Below are 12,270 nucleotides of genomic sequence, written 5' to 3' on the forward strand. Positions count from 1 at the left end.
AGGACTTTAAGAATTACCGAGAGGAGAGAGAGGATAGAGAAACTCTTTTTTTAAGAAAAATAAGTTTTATTAAACAGAATCAACATACAAGGAATGTAAAATAAAATTTAAAGGGAAATAGGCAAACGTTTGGCAGCAGAAATATAAAAAAATTTAACCTATTTCCTTAAACCAAGATCCGTTAATCGTTATTTCATACAAGGAAGGATAAAAGGCAATACCTTTTATGAAGAACTATCTACAGTTGCTAACGAAGTGCCCTCAACTCTAGTTCCGAGTTCACGAGCACAAAGAAAAACACAAGATCAAACAAGTTATAATCTCAACCAGGAAAACAATCAAAGTAGATTATCTCTAACAAATCAACACAAGATCAAGGAGAAAGAGAAAGAGATAAAATCAATCGAATGGAAGCAAGCGGTGCAATTCCGTCCTCTACTGTAGAGGGTCGAAATTCTCACTCTCCGAGATGACTAGGGTTGGCCGAAATTCACAATGGAGGGGGGTATAAATAACTTCTTGTATCTAAACCCTAGTTAGATAGAATTAGGTTACTTATTAAGAGTTATATTCGGAATAATACTCTTATTATTATTATCTATAATTATATATAAATATAAAGATAATATTAACTTATTTAATAGGATGATAATTAGAAGCAATTTAATCACAATAAACCTTCTAACTTAATTATCCTATAATTAATTTAATCCACAATTATAATCTAATTACAATTGTCAAAATTAAATTAATTCCCACATGTGTTTTAACACATGAAATTTCGCCCCCCTCTCCATATGGGCCTAAGTTGGGCTTCCATCCATTAATCAATATCCATTCCTCTTTTTGGTTCCAAGTCTTATGTGTGACCTATTAGGTTCTTATTACTACTAGCCGTATACAACCATTAAATTAATTTCCCAAAATTACATTTAATCTTTGTATAACAGAATGAGTGTGAGGACTGTGATTAGCAGAACCGTAAACATTCCCCCAGAGCTATAAAAAGACAGGTTGATTCCGCCGTTGACCTTTCCATATTAGTTACAGTATAATTCGATCCTTTATCAACTACATCCTTGAACAGAATCTTATGACTATGGATTATGTCAAGTCATATATAGCGAGACGTTCGTTTTACTTGTACATGCCAAGTTAACTCCGAATAGATAGGTTAAGTGAAATCTCTATTTCAAGTCTTAAACTATCACCTCGCAAGGATTTAGAGTCAAGTCTTCCACAAGCGATCCTTGGACATATCTCCCATTTACCAGGAGTGACAAATGCTCAATCCAATGTTAACTATTCTGCAATTACTTCCTGTGATACCCAACCCCTGCCCGCACACACCCCAGAGTCATCTCTGTTATGGATCATGTTTGAACAGAGTCAAAGTATCACATTCCATAATCCAGAATCACTAATTAACATTCCTTTGAATCTGAGGATTACTTATACCTATTAATACCAATGTGATGAACATGTGACAAAGGATAAATCCATCCATCCTGTTATCTCAAGTCGGGTCTCCAATCCTAATGAACTCCTTCATTGGATCCATGTAACTGTCCAGATATCTGCATATCTGAAGCTTGTGAGATCAGCTCTCTGTCTCGACAGAAAACATTGTTACATGCAAGTCTCTCCAATATTATGTCAATCCCTATTCAAAACATATTACTTGACTTGGGGTGGTTTTAAGTTTATTAGTTTATTATAATGTTTTGTCTCACTTCATGCTTGTATGAACACTTTATAATCACTTTAAATAAACTTAGGGATTTCCTTTTATTAGACTTGTTTAGTTCTTAAAAGTAATTGCCTTTATATAGTTTGAAAACCATATCTTATTAAAACAAATAATATAAAGAACAATTCATTTACAACTAGTTTATATCCTAGAACAATTGACTATAGGACACTAAACCCCAACATACTCCCACTTGGACTAAAGCCAATTGTATCTATAACTTATCCCAGTAGAACTCAAATGGCTCCATTGTTATCACAGTACAGAGTAATGGGATTCACAATGTCAGGCACCACACCAAGTCCAGTGATGAACTTCTTAATCCAAACCGCTTTCTTTGCTACCTCCGCAGCTGCGATGTACTCAGACTCGGTTGTAGAGAAAGCCACGCTTCCCTGCTTGGAACTCTTCCAACTAACCGCGCCCCCATTCAAGATAAACAGGTATCCTGATTGGGATCTAAAATCGTTCTCATCCGTGAGATGACTGGCATCTGAAAATCCCTCTATTTTTAGTTCCCCTTCTCCGTACACTAGGAACATGTCTTTAGTCCTTCTCAAGTACTTAAGAATGTTCTTGGCAGCATTCCAGTGTTCATCACCTGGATTTCCTTGATAGCGAGTCGTTATGCTTAACGTGAATGCTACATCAGGTCTAGTGCAAAGCATAGCATACATAATCGAACCAATTGCACTGGCATACGGAATTACAGCCATGCATTTCTTATCATCTTCCGTTTTAGGACACTGATGATTATTTAACTTCATCCCATGTCTCATGGGTAAGTTACCTCTTTTCAATTCAAGCATGCTATACCGCTTTAGCACCTTTTCAATAGATCTTTATCCCTAATATATAAGCTGCTTCACCTAGGTCTTTCATGTAGAAGTTACCTGATAACCATACTTTCACCGACTGTAGCAGAGCTATGTCATTTCCCATCAGTAATATGTCATCCACATATAGTATGAGAAATGCTACTGAGCTCCCACTAACTTTCGTGTAAATACAAGCTTCTTCGCAGTTTTATTCGAAACCAAATTGTTTTATGGTTTCATCAAAACGTTTGTTCCAGCTCCTTGATGCTTGCTTGAGTCCATAAATGGATCTCTAAAGTTTGCAAACCTTGGTTGCATCCTTCGATGTAAAACCTTCAGGTTGCATCATACATCCTCAAGGAGGTTTCCATTTAGGAAAGATGTTTTCACATCCATTTGCCAAATCTCATAATCGTAGTGAGCGGCAATAGCGAGCATAATTCTGATTGATTTGGACATGGCTACTAGAGAGAAAATTTCGTCATGATAAACTCCTTGTTTCTGACGGTATCCTTTCGCTACTAACCTAGCTTTGTAGGTGCTAACCTTTCCATCCATGTCTGTCTTCTTCTTGAAGATCCACTTACACCCAATGGGTTTTATCCCTTCGGGTGGATCAACCAAAGTCCACACTTGGTTGGTATACATAGAATCCATTTTAGAATTCATGGCTTCAAGCCATGCTTTGGAATCTGGACTTGTAAGAGCCTCTTCATAGTTCTCGGGTTCGTCGTCTAACATGGGAACATCTTCATCATCTCCCGCTAGAAAACCATATCTAACTGGAAGTTCATGAACTCTTTGTGATCTACGAGTAGGTAATGGCACTTTATTCTCATCTAATGGGACTGCCTCGGGTTCCTCAATCACTTTATTGTTCCAGCTGGTGTTTCTTCTTGAACTTCCTCAAGTTCAATTATGTTTCCCGTTTGTGTTTCTTTAAGAAACTCTTTCTCTAGAAACACTGCATGTTTGGATACTATTACTTTCTGATCATCTGGATGATAGAAGTAATACCCTACAGGTTCCTTAGGGTATCCTATAAAGAAACGCTTATCAGATTTAGCATCCAGTTTATCTGATGCTATACGTTTGACAAATGCTGAACAACCCCAAATTCTCATAAAGGAGAAATTAGGTTTCCTACCAATGAATAATTCATGTGGTGTGGAACTGGCGGATTTGGTGGGTACTCGGTTTATGGTTAAATAGGGCAGTTCCTAAGGCATAGCCCTAGAATGTCTTTGGAACTAATGTTGTGCTCATCATGGATCGTACCATATCCAATAAGGTATGGTTTCTCCTTTCGGATACACCATTGTGTTGTGGTGTATAAGGATGTGTCCATTGTGAGCAAATCCCACATTCAGTTAGATAATTTAGAAAATCATCTGAAAGATATTCACCACCTCGATTTGATCGAAGTATCTTAATTTTCTTTCCTGTTTGATTTTCTACTTCATTCTTGAAGCATTTGAATTTCTCAAAAGCTTCTCACTTGTGCTTCATCAAATAAACATAACCATATCTAGTATGGTCATCTATGAAGCTAATGAAGTATCTGAATCCTCCTCTTGCTTGGACGGACATAGGACCACATACATCTGAATGTATTAATCCTAGAGTGTCTGATACACGCTCACCTTTATTGTTAAAGGGTGTCTTTGTCATTTTTCCTTTTAAACAAGATTCACATGTTTCCATTGATTCACAATCAATTGAATCTATAAGCCCATCTTGATGTAGTTTAAGCATGCGTCTTTTGTTTATATGGCCTAAACGACAATGCCACAAGTAAGTTGAATTATCTAGCTTATGCCTTTTGGTATCAATTGTGAATACAGAAATTTCATCATCTAAAACATAAATCCCATTTAATGATATTCCTGAAAAATAGAAAATCCCATTTCTATAAAACTCACAAGCTTTGTTCTTTATTGAAATATTAAAGCCATCATCAACAAGACATCTAATAGAAATAATGTTTTGAGACATCTCTGGAACATACAAACAGTTCCTTAATTCTATTACAAGCCCAGATGGCAAATTTAAAACATAATCTCCAATTGCGAGCGCTGCAACTCTTGCTCCATTCCCAACTCGCAAATTTATGTCTCCTTTCTTCAAATCCCTAGTCTTCCTTAGTTCCTGCATATTTATACAGATATGAGATCCACATCCGGTATCCAATACCCAAGATTCAGACTGTGAAATTGTATTGATTTCAATATAGAACATACCAGAGGTAGAAGCACCATCTTTTCCCTTATTAAGGGAGGCTAAGTACTCTTTGCAGTTCCTTCTCCACTTTGGGCTTCTTCACTTGCTTCCCCTTAGCTTGAGCTGGCATGGCTCTCTTGCCCTTCTTGGGATATCTAGGATTGGGAGGGTTCCCTTTCCTCTTCCTTGATCCCTCAATGACAAGAGCAGGTATTGCCTTGTCTTTCTTCATATTGGGCTCAACTGTCTTGAGTATGTTTGCAAGCTCTTCAAGAGAGGTTTACAAGTCATTCATTTGGTAGTTCATGATGAACTGTGAATAACTCTCTAAGAGGGATTGAAGAAGTAAGTCGAACACTTAGTTCATGATCCATCACAAATCCAATATTCATAAGCTTGGTAATATAGCCAATCATCTTTACATAATGTGTCATCACAGATGTGCCCTCTTGCATCCTGCAGCGATACAACAGCTTCGATATCTCTTAGCATTTGCAACGAGTCTGTTTCCCAAACAACTCTTTCAGGTGTGCGACAATAGAATAGGCATCCACCTTTTTATGTTTCCTTTGCAATTCTAGTGTCATTGATGCAAGTATGATGCATCCCGCATGATCGTCATCTGACTTATGCTTCTGGTAAGCATCGATCTCTTCAATGGGAGCATCATCAGTTGGGGTAGGGGGTATCGATGTATCAAGTACATACCCTATCTTATCGAACTTCAGAACGATTTTGAGATTGCGATACCACTCGGTGAAGTTTGAACCGTTCAATTTGTTATCGGTAAGTATATTTTGCAGATTGGTTTTAATCATGATTTTAGGAGTGTGTTTTTAATATAACCTAAGAGTGAGAAAGAGTAAACGTATGTTATTCATTTGCTTTAAAGTATATCAATTTAAAATTATAGGACTTTTAATTTTATTTTAAATTGCTCCCACTATTTTGCCAAATTAATAGCCCTCAATATTAATTCGAAGAATTTCACAAATTCTTTAATGGGTTAGGATCCTATCTAGTGAAGTTTCGCCTTGAGTGACTCAACAAGCTAGCCCTATTCGATAGGTAGATTCGTGTAATCAATCACATCAACAATATGATTCCTAGGTTATTGGGTTACTAACCACACTAGTAACTAATACATCTTTCTTATTAATCCCAACCATATTGCCTACTAACTTTGAACAACATGAGTGACTCATCCAATTATTCTAGGCTAGTTTAAGTCGTAACCTTATATTCATGAAAACGATTTTCGATGATTCAGGTGTTACCATAAGACCCCGAGCTTGAGTGACTCAACAACCCAAAGGCCCCCAGTACTGCCGGCTGAATTATAATACTAGGGAGGCAACTATTTTATAAGTTTCTTATTGATTTAACTTTTAATTAGTGAGAGATTTTTATTTTAATTAGTCTCATAATCTAACCTAATCTTGATTTGCTTTAGCATACATCAGACACATACAATTTACATTGGTAGTTATGGACATATTATCTAAATTATTCCGTTGAGCCAGAAACGGAATAAAAGGTCAACCCTGGGGAAATACTTACTATTACATATTTCTCTTTAGATCCTCTGTATTCTTCTTGGCGCCTTGAAATTACATCAATATCAATTTCTATACTACTAAAGAAAACTTCAACTAATTTGAATGGAATTAGATGGGAGGAGAAATTACAATAGATAGTAGATAGGCAGGACACGCATGTCCTATTTCCCAAAAATACCAAAAGACTAAATAGAGGGTCCAAATATGTCCATAACTCCAAACATGCATAAACTCAATTAAATAAATTTAATTGGTTGATTACATAAGTTATTTATGTAATATTTAGGTTAATCAAATTAACTTCTCAAAGTAACTTTCATCCAATTTTAATTCCATTAATTTTGCATCCCTTATATCTAATCTAATCAAATTGTAACAATTACATATTAGATCAATATAACTATACAAAAATTTACATTATGCATATCTCAATTAATTTGTATAATTCATTTAACACTTTGATTTACATATATCAAATATTAAGTAAAACAAACTTTTAAATAAATTCATTTTATTTGATAATCAAAACAGAAAACTATTTATTTCTAAAAACATATAAATATATCTATATTTAAAATTATTAATTTTAAAAACCATTTTCAAAATTAATATCAATCGGGTCGGGCCGATAAATGGCCCGACCCATTACCCGCTGCTGCCTAACGGCAGCAGCAGCAATGCACAGCAGGTGCTAGACCCGGCAATGCGACATACGACCCGATGACACGACACGAACACGAACTACTTTTTTAGTGTTAGTGTTTAGAGTTTTATGACACGACACGAAATGACACGTTAATTTTCGTGTCAACCCGAAAACACGAAATTGACCCAAATTTTAATTAAAAAAATTAAAAATTATAATAACCTTAAACTAGATTAAAAATAAAATAGACATACTTTTTTTATTTGGAGTATAAATAGAATATAAAAAAAACCCTATCTTTTTATCTCCTGCTCTCATTCGCGTCTTCTCCCTCTCCCTCACCAGCGGCGGCTTCTCCCTCTCCTCACTACCCAGCGGCGACTTCTCCCTCTCCCTCACTTATTCTACCTCTCCGTCACTACCCAGTGGCGGCGCCTCCTTCTACCTCTCCCTCATTACCTAGCGGTGGCGGCAGCTGCTTCTCCTTCTCCCTCCTTAGCCGGCGGCGGCGGCGGCTGCTTCTTCTCCCTCTCACTACTCATCATCTTCTTCATCAGACTGCTGTTCATCTTATGGTATATGTCTCTTTATCCTTTATTTAGTTTTCTGCAGACAAATTAGAAGTTCATCTTATGGTATATGTCTCTCTTGGTTTTAATTGCATTATTTTGGGGATTCTTTTAATTGCTGCTGTTTGTTTGCCTCATCTTGGTTTTAATTGCATTATTTTGGACAGCAACAATATCTATAACCATGTATGCTTTTGGTTTTAATTGCATGATTTTGGTTTTGCTGATCTTGATATCAAATCTAGAAGATAATGCTTTATTTTGGGGATTCTTTTAATTGCTGCTGATCCGATTAAATTTTATTGTCACATAAATGTTATGTTTCTTAATTTCCATTTAGCTTTGTTATGTAACAATGAGATATTTATAAACTAATAATGTTATGCCTGTTATGTGACTATTTGCTGTGTCTAAAGAATTGGTTTTATTGTCATATAGATGGATCATGAAATGAGAGCTATTAATCTTGATCAATCCGGTGAAGTTGGTGAAAATGGTGACGATGAGTTGATGGAGCTAAAAGATGATAACTTGATCAATATTTGGATGAGCCAAGGTTGGAAATTAATGACTTGGATGTCCTATCATATTGGAAGGCTAATTCCTATCGCTATCCTGAAATTTCAGCCATGGCTCGTGATGTTTTAGCCATTCCGGTGTCAACTGTTGCATCAGAAAGTGCTTTTAGTGTAGGTGGAAAAGTGTTGGATCAATTTAGGAGTTCACTTACACATGACACGGTTGAGGCATTGATTTGCACAAGAGATTGGTTATTTGTGGAGCAAGGTAAATTTTATAACTTACTAACAATTGAAAATTGTATTTGTTGAATTTCAATTTGATAATCAATGTCTAAGGATCTTTAATTTGTGTTAATATTTTTCAGTATTGACCAAAGATGATTTGGGTGAAGATATTGTGGAGAAGGATGATATGGTTGAGAGTATTCCTACAACTATGGCTACTGGTTCAAGTTCAATTCAAGTTGATTGATATATGTAATTTGATTATGCTATTTTGATGGATGTTAAACCTAAATATTTTTAGTTTGTGTGTGTGATGTTTTAAATTTATTTTGATGGATTTGAAACATGTATTTCAGATTGTTTGTAATAATTATCTTAATTTATTAGGTTTTAATTTTTCAAATTATAAAGTTGAAGTAAAGTTCAAAATATTTGGAATAGCAGGTCAGTTCGTGTTAGCAGGTCGGGTCGTGTTAGCAGGTCATGGCGTGTCAATTTAATTGGTTGTGTAAAAAATTTGTGTCGTGTCGTGTTTACCGTGTCAAGAGCAGGTCGTGTTCGTGTTCTGATTTTGTGACACGAAAAGTTTTCGTGTCGTGTTCGTGTTTCAGGTTTTGACACGAACCCGAAACCTGACACGACACAAACACGACACGAACACGGAAATTGCCAGGTCTAGCAGGTGCGCTGCTGCCTTTGCGGCAGCAACCACCCGTTGCGCTTGGGTTGCTGCCGTGAGGCAGCAACCCGAACGCTCGCGGCAGCAGCCCGAGCTGCTCTTTATATGTTTTTCATTTTAAATAAGCATATATATATATATATATATATATATATATATTTGTCAAAACGATTTTAAAACAATTTTCAAAACATCAGAAACTTCAAAAAAATTATGTTTTATCTTTTAGAGTTAACAAAACAAACTTTTATTAATCTAACCATAAAAATATTAGTTTTTATTATAATGATTATCAACCAAATTAATCAGGAACTTTTGCATAACCAGTTAATTATCAGGTAATCAAAACTCATTTCTCTTTAGATTAATTAATCAAAAAAATTTATTAATTAACCTAACAATAAATATCTATTCAATCTGATTGAAAAACATTTTTATTTTCATATATGAAATAACGGATTTAACGCAGGCTCTGATACCACTGAAGGAAAATAGGCAAACATTTGGTAGCAGAAATATAATTTTTTTAACCTATTTCCTTAAACCAAGATCCGTTAATCGTTATTTCATACATGGAAGGATAGAAGGCAATACCTTTTATGACGACTATCTATAGTTGCGAACGAAGTGCCTTCAACTTTAGTTCCGAGTTCACGAGCACAAAGAAAAACACAAGATCAAACAAGTTAGAATCTCAACCAGGAAAACAATCAAAGTAGATTATCTCTAACAAATCAACACAAGATCAAGGAGAAAGAGAAAGAGATCAAATCAATCGAATGGAAGCAAACGGTGCAATTCCGTCCTCTATTGTAGGGGGTCGAAATTCTCACTCTCCGAGATGACTAGAGTTGGCCGAAATTCACAATGGAGGGGGGGTATAAATAACCTCTTGTATCTAAACCTTAGTTAGATAGAATTAGGTTACTTATTAAGAGTTATATTCAGAATAATACTCTTATTATTATTATCCATAATTATATCTAAATATAAAGATAATATTAACTTATTTAATAGGATGATAATTAGAAGCAATTTAATCACAATAAACCTTCTAACTTAATTATCCTATAATTAATTTAATCCACAATTATAATCTAATTACAATTGTCAAAATTAAATTAATTCCCACACGTGTTTTAACACATGAAATTTCGCCCCTCTCTCCATATGGGCCTAAGTTGGGCTTCCATCCATTAATTAATATCCATTCCTCTTTTTGGTTCCAAGTCTTATGTGTGACCCATTAGGTTCTTATTACTACTAGCCGTATACAACCATTAAATTAATTTCCCAAAATTACATTTAATCTTTGTATAACGGAATGAGTGTGAGGACTGTGATTAGTAGAACCGTAAACATTCCCCCAGAGCTATAAGAAGACAGGTTGATTCCGTCGTTGACCTTTCCGTATTAGTTACAGTATAATTCGATCCTTTATTAACTACATCCTTGAACAGAATCTTATATCTATGGATTATGTCAAGTCACATATAACGAGACGTTCGTTTTACTTGTACAGACTGAGTTAACTCCGAATAGATAGGTTAAGTAAAATCTCTATTTCAAGTCTTAAGCTATCACCTTGCAAGGATTTAGAGTCAAGTCTTCCACAAGCGATCCTTGGACATATCTCCTATTTATCAGGAGTGACAAATGCTCAATCCAATGTTAGCTATTCTGTAATTACTTCCTGTGATACCCAACGCCTGCCCACACACACCCTAGAGTCATCTCTGTTATGGATCATGTTTGAAAAGAGTCAAAGTATCACATTCCATAATCCAGAATCACTAATTAACATTCCTTTGAGTCTGAGGATTACTTATACCTATTAATACCAATGTGATGAACAGGTGACAAAGGATAAATCCATCCATCCTGTTATCTCAAGTCGGGTCCCCAATCCTAATAAACTCCTTCACTGGATCCATGTAACTGTCCAAATATCTTCATATCCGAAGCTTGTGAGATCAGCTCACTGTCTCGACATAAAACATTGTGACATGCAAGTCTCTAAAATATTATGTCAATCCCTATTCAAAACATATTACTTGACTTAAGGTGGTGATGCTCGCAAAATATATGGCAGTTAATAGGACAAGTGTATCATATCCCAACAAGTAGTAATGTGCTAAGCACGAGATCGAACCACAAAGACTATTCGTTATAATTAGTAAATCTACATAGAGTGATCTAATTATTTAGAGGGTTGAATAAGAATTGGTGTTTGTTTAATTAAGTAATTGAATTGAAAGCAATAAAATGAATAGAATAAAGTGAACAATTAACAGGGTAGAAGGTGGATTAACGGATGACACAATCTAGGGTGAGGAATCCTTTGATTAAATCCTATGTATGGGTTTAGAGAGTTCAGACTTATGTTTTACTAATAATTGACGGTAATTGCCCTAATAAGAAAGACAAATGTGATCAAGATTTATCTAACCTATTCACATCCATTCAACTAACAGCTTGATTAGGCATATAACTTAGGGCATGTAAAGCAGTAGGTTCCTTAGCAATTAAGACTAAAGTCGTAGCCCAGTCACGAAGCCACACTCCTAGTGGTCTCTAGCGAGGTGGGATCATACAAGTTCAACATAGATAATTCCATGGTCAGGTTCTTATCTATCTATAATCCTATCTTTGTCAGGTTATAGGCATTAGGCACAAACGTATATACAAAACAGGCTAGTTGATTGTCATCGAGTCTCATTCTAGCAATAATCCTATTCCTGGCAATTTTAAGGCATTAAGCATGTATAATCTGATCAATTAAAGATAAACACATAAGCCCTAGGTCCCTAATCATACATAATCATATAATCAATTTCACCCCCATCCCAGATTGGATGGGGATTAGTTCATAGACAAACTTAATCAGATAATAGGGAGTAAAGGAATAATGGAAAACATCTTCAATTAAATATAAAGGTAAAAGATAAAAGGGAAAGAGAGAAATCTAGAACCTGTTTGTCTGATCCAATTACAAAATAGAAGATAAAATGCTTCTCTCATTGATTGTTCTTCAAAAGGAAAGACAGAATTGAAAACTAATCTAAAAAGCAAAAAGGAAAAAGAACTATTCTGAAATATAATATTTACATTGTGACGGCTCTCCCCAAAACACAAGAGATATCTCCCTATTTATAGAGTTAGGGAGAAACCCTAATGCAACAAGGTCAAAATAGATAATTACATAGTGTTTTAGTGGGCTCTAGGGCCCAAATTCGCGGATTTCAACAAAAGGGAAGGCGCTGGTGCGCCTTTCCCCGCCTCG

Source organism: Euphorbia lathyris, chromosome 7 (assembly GCF_963576675.1).
Source record: "Euphorbia lathyris chromosome 7, ddEupLath1.1, whole genome shotgun sequence".
NCBI classification, from domain to species: domain Eukaryota; kingdom Viridiplantae; phylum Streptophyta; class Magnoliopsida; order Malpighiales; family Euphorbiaceae; genus Euphorbia; species Euphorbia lathyris.